Source organism: Globicephala melas, chromosome Y (genome assembly GCF_963455315.2).
Source record: "Globicephala melas chromosome Y, mGloMel1.2, whole genome shotgun sequence".
In the NCBI taxonomy this organism is placed as follows: Eukaryota; Metazoa; Chordata; class Mammalia; order Artiodactyla; family Delphinidae; genus Globicephala; species Globicephala melas.
Window position 1 is genome coordinate 1,381,430 of NC_083336.1, and position 6,000 is coordinate 1,387,429.

Genomic DNA, 6,000 nt, shown 5'->3' on the forward strand with positions numbered 1-6,000 from the left:
CTGTGGTTTTATCCACTTTGACCTGAACGGCTGTGTGTGTTTGTGTGTTTGTGTGTGTGTGTGTGTGCTGGCACTAGATGACAATTGAGACAGAGTGGGCTGTGTGTCTGTGTGTGAGCTGGTATAGACTCTGTATTGAGTCACTGTGAGCTGTGTGTGTATGTGTGCGCTCATATAGGCTGTGCATTGAGTCACAGTGAGGTGTTTGTGTGTGTGTGTGCTGGTACAGGAAGCGTTTTCAGTCACAGTCTCGTGTGTGTGTGTGTGCATGTGAGTTTGTGTGCTGGTATGGGCTTTATTGTGCTGGTATGGGCTTTATTGACTCATGGGTGTGTGTGTGAGTGTGTGGTGATACAGACTGCATTGAGTCACAGTGAGCTGTGTGTGTGTGTGCTGGTATAGGCGATTTATTGAGTACCAGTGAGCCATGTGTGAGTGCGTGTTGGTGTGTGTGTGTGTGTACTGGTATAGGCTGTGCATTGAGTCACAGTGAGGCCTGCATCTGTGCATGTCTGTGTTTGTGTGTGTGTGTTTGCTGGTATAGGCTGAGCTTTGAATCACTCTGAGGTGTGTGTGCATGTGCTGGTAAAATTGTGCCTTGATTCACTGTGCCATGTGAGTGTGTGCACGCTGGTATAGGTTGTGCATTGAGTCAGAGTGGGAGGTGTGTGTGTCTGTGTGTTCTGGTATAGGCTGACAATTGAGGCACACTGAGATCTGTGTGCACATGTGTGTATATGTGTGCTGGTACAGCCTGCTCATTGAGTCATATTGAGTTTTGTGTGTGTGTGTGTGCAGGTAGAGGCAGCACATTGAGTCACAGTGAGGTGTATGTGTGTGATGTTATATGCTATGCACTGATTCATAGGGAGGTTTGTGTCTGTGTGTGTGCACTTTCTGGTATAGGATTTGCATTGAATCACACTGAGCTGTGTTTTTGAGTGTCAGTATATGTGCGTGTGTGGAGGTATGGGCTGTGGATTGACTCACAGTTTGCCGTATGTGCTTCCCTGTGTGTGTATGTCTGCTAGCATATCCTGTGCACTGAGTCACAGGGAGCCTTGTGTGTGTGTGTGTGTGTGTGTGTCCTGGTATAGAGTGTGCATTGATTCACAGTCAGCCATGTGTGTGTGTGTGTGAGTGCACTGGTATAGGATGTGCAGTGAGTCAGAGTGATGTGTGTGTGTGTCTGCGTGTTCTGATATAGGCTGACCATTGTGTAACATTGAGGGTGTGTGTGTGTGTGTGCTGGTATAGGCTGCATATTTTGTCACAGTGAAGTGTGTGTGTGTGTATGTGTAGGTACAGGCTGTGCATTGAGTCACAGTGTGGGGTGTGTGTGTGATGTTATATTCTGTGCACTAGGACACAGTGAGTCGTGTGTGTGTGCTGGTATAATCTGAACATTGAGTCACAGTGTGGTGTGGTGTGTGTGCCTTTGCTGGTATGGACTGTGCATAGAATCCCAGCCCTGTGTTAGTGTTTGTGTATTTGGTGCTGTAGAGTCTGCATGAGTCACAGTAAGATGTGTGTGTGTACTGCTATAGGCTGTACACTGAGCCATATTAAGGTGTGTTTCTGTGTGTGTGTGTGCGGGTATAGGCTATGCATTGACTCACATTGAGCCATGTGTTTGTATGTGCTACTATACACTGTTCATTGAGTCTCAGTGAGCCATTGTTGTGTGTGTCTGTTTACTTGTATGGGCTTGGCATTGAGTCTCAGACAGGTGTTTGTGTGTGCCTGTGTGTCTGTGTGGTGGTATAAACTGCATTGAGTCACACGGCGGTGTGTGTGAGAGTGTGAGTGTGTGCAGGTACAGGCTGGTATTGAACCACAGTGAGGCATGTGTGCGTGTGTGTTTGTGTGTGCTGGAATAGGCAGAGCATTGAGTCTCAGGTGTGTGTATGTGTGTGTGTATGCTGGTATGGTCTCTGCATTGATTCACTAAGGTGTGTTGTGTGTGTATGTACATGGAGCTGAAGACTGTACACTGATTCACACTGAGCTGTGTGTGTATGTGTGTGTGTGTGTGATGGTATGGGTTTGGCATTGAGTCACTGAGGTGTGTGTTTGTGTGTGTATACCTGGAACTACAGACTGTGCACTGATTCACAATGAGCCATGTGTGAATGTGTGTATGTGATAGTATAGGGTGTGCATAGACTCACAAAGAGCCGTGCATATGTGTCTTTGCATGGGTGTTGTGGTATAGGGTCTTCATTGTGTCACAGTGACTGTGCATGTGTGTGTGTGTGTGTGTTTGTGATGGTATAGTACATGCATTGAATCAGAGAGAGCCATGCATGTGTCTCTGTGTGTGTGTGCTGGCATAGGCATTACATTGAGTCACAGTGAGCCATGTGTTTGTATGTTGGTGTAGACTCTGCATTGAGTCACAGTAAACCTTGTGTGTGTGCCAGTACAGGTTGTGCATTGAGTCAGTGAGTCATATGTGTGTGTGTGTTTGTGTGTGTGTGCTTGTTTAGACAGTGCATTGAGTCCAATGAGCAGTGTATGTTTGTGTGTGTGTGTGTGTGCTGTTAGGTAATGTGCATTGAGTCACAGTAGCTCTGTGTGTGTTTTTGAATACCTCTGGGCTGGCATAGGCTGAGAATTGAGTCACAGTGTGGTGTGTGTGTGAGTGTTCATGTGTGTGCAAGTATAGGCTGGACATTGAAGCACAGTGAGCTGTGTGTGTTTGTGTGTGTGCTGATATAGGCTGCACATTCAGTTACAGTGAGCTGTGTGTGTATGTGAGTGTGCTTGTAGAAGCTGCACACTGGTTAACAGTGAGGTGTGTATGAGTGTGTGTGTGCTGTTACATACTGGGCATTCAGTCACAGTTTGCTGTGTGTGTGTGTGCATGCATGTGTGCTTTTATAGGCTGTGCCTTGATTCACATTGAACTGTGAGTGTGGGTGTGTGGATGTCTGCTGGTATACATTTTGCATTGTTTCACAATGAGCTGTGTGTGTGTGTGTGTGTGTGTTCTGGTATGAGATGTACATTGAGATACAGTGAGCCGTGCATGTGTGTGGCTGTGTGTGTGTGTGTGTGCTGCTAGAGGCTGGGCATTGTGTAACACTGAGGTATGTGTTTCTGTGTGTCACTCTATAGACTGTGCATTGAGTCTGTGTGTGTGCATGCATGTGTGCTGGTATAGGCTATGCATTGATTCACATTGAGTTAATGTGTGGTTGTGCATGTTGTGTGGCTATATGTTTTGCATTGATTCACTGTGAGCTGTGTGTGTGTGAGTGTGCATGTGTGTGAACATATAGGCTGGACATTGAGTCACAGTGAGGTGTGTGTGTGAGTTTGTGTTTATGTGCAGTGGTAAAAGCCACGCAATGAGAACCAGTGATGTTTGTGTCTGATAGTGTGTGTCTTTTCAGGTTTATGTTGGGCATTGAGTCACAGTGACCCGTGTGTGTGTGTGCATGTGTGTGTTTGTGTGCTGGTATAGGCTGTGCATTGAGTCACAGTGAGCTGTGTGTGTCTGTTCAGGTGTACACTGGGCATTGAGTCTCAGCTTTGTATGTCTGTGTGTGTGTGCTGAGATAGGCTGTGCATTGAGTCACAGTGACATGTGTGTCAGTGTCTGTGTGAGTGTGTATTCAGACACAGTGAGGTTTGAGTGTGAGTGTGTGTGTGCTGTTAGAGACTGTGGATTGAGTATCAGTGAGCCATGTTTGTTTTTGTGTGTGTGCATGCATGTGTTCTGTTATAAGCTGTGCACTGAGTCACATTGCCGTATTTTTGTGTGTGTGTGTATGCCTGTTGATATAGGCGATGCATTGAGTCACAGTGCTCCGTTAGTGTCTGTGAGGGTTTGTTGGTATAAGCTGTGCACAGGGTCCCAGTGAGCCATCTGTGTGTGTCTGTGCAAATATGGACAGTGCATTGAGTCACAGTGAGTCATGTGTGTCTCTGGGTGTGTGTGTGTCCACATGTGCTGTGTTCGGTTGCATGTTTTGTCACAGTAAGCCATGTGTGATTATGTGCTGGTATAGACTGTGAACTGAGTCACGGCCATGTGTGTGTGTGTGTGTGTGTGTGTGTATGCATGCAGACATAGGCTATGCATTGACTCATAGTGAGCTGTTTATGTGTTTGTGATGGTATAGGCTGTCAATTGATTCACAGTGAGCTGTTTGTGTGTGCATGTGCTGATATAGTTTGAGCATTGAGTCACAGTTTGGCTGTGAGTTTGTTTTGCCAGTACAAGATGTACACCGAGTTACAGTGAGCCGTAGGTGTCTGTGGCTTTGTGTGTATGTGTGTGCCTATATAGGTGGTGCAGTAAGTCACAGTGAGCTGTGAGTGTGGGTGTGATGCTAGTATAGACTGTGAACTGAGTCACAGAGAACCGTGTGTGTGTGTGTGTGTGTTGTTTGCTTCAAGTTAATGTGCATTGAGTCACAGTGAGCTCTGTGTGTGTTTGTGAATACCTCTGGGCTGGTATAGGCTGAGCATTGAGTCACAGTGAGGTGTGTGTGTAAGTGTACGTGTGTGTGCAAGTATAGGCTGGGCATTGAATCACAGTGAGCTGTGTGTTTTCGTGTGTGTGCTGGTATAGGCTGCGCATTCAGTCACAGTGAGCCATGTGTATGTGTGAGTGCTCTTGTAGAGGCTGCACATTGAATCACAGTGAGGTGTGTGTGTGATTGTGTGTGTGTGTGCTGTTCCATTCTGTGCATTCTGTCACAGTTAGCCGTGTGTGTGTGTGTGCATTTGTGTGTGATTTTATAAGCTGTGCATTGATTCACATTGAACTGTGTGTGTGGGTGTGTGCTGGTGTATGCTTTGCATTTTTCACAGTCATCTGGGGGTATGTGTGTCTGTGTGTTGTGCTACAGGCTGAGCATTGTGTCACAGTGAAGTGTGTTTGTGGGAGTGTGCATGTGTCTGCATCTAAAGGCTGGCTATTAGTCACAGTGTGCCTTGTGTGTTTGTGTATGTTTCTGTACTGGTATAGGCTGTGCATTCATTCACAGTGAGGTGTGTTTGTGTGTCTGTCCTGGCGTAGGCTGGTTATTGGGTGACAGTGAGCCATGTGTGTGTGTGTGCTTGTAAAATCTGTGAACTGAGTCATGGCCATGTTTGTGTGTGTGAATGCTGGTATAGTTTATGCATTGACACATAGTGATACACGTGTGTGTTTCGTGATGGTATAAGCCATGCACTGAGTGTGAGTGAGCTGTTTTCATGTGTGCATGCTGGTATATTCTGAACTTTGAGTCACAGTGTGGTATGTGGCCGTGTATGTGTGTGTGTGTGTGTGTGTGTGTGTGTGTGTTCCGGTATAAGATGTACATTGAGATACAGTGAGCCGTGCATATGTGTGGCTGTGTGTGTGGGTGTGTGTGTGTGCTGCTAGAGGCTGCGCATTGTGTAACACGGAGCCATGGGTGTGTTGTGTGTTGGTGGGCTTTCATTGATTCAATGGGTGTGTGTGTCTGTGTTTGTTGTGCTAAAGACTGCATTGAGTCACAGTGAGTCGTGTGTGTGTGTGCTGGTATAGACGATTGATTGAGTCACGGTCAGCCATGTGTGTGTGCATGTTGGTATGTGTGTGTGTTCTTCTATAGGTTGTGCATTGAGTCACAGCGAACCCTGTATCTGTGCAGGTGTGTATGTGTGGTGCTGGTATAGGCTGTGCATTGAGTGACACTGAGGTGTGAGTGTATGCTTGTGTGTTTTGGTATACATTGTACATTGAGTCACAGTGCTGTGTGTTTGTGTGCACGCTGGTATAGTCTGTGCATTGAGTCACAGTGATGTGTGTGTGTCTGCGTGTTCTGGTATAGGCTGACCATTGTGTCACATTGAGGTGTGTGTGTGTGCTGGCATAGGCTGCACTTTTTGTCACAGTGAGGTGTGTGTGTGTATGTGTAGGTACAGGCTGTGCATTGAGTCACAGTGTGGGGTGTGTGTGTGATGTTATATGCTGTGCACTAGGACACAGTGAGCCATGTGTGTGTGCTGGTATAATCT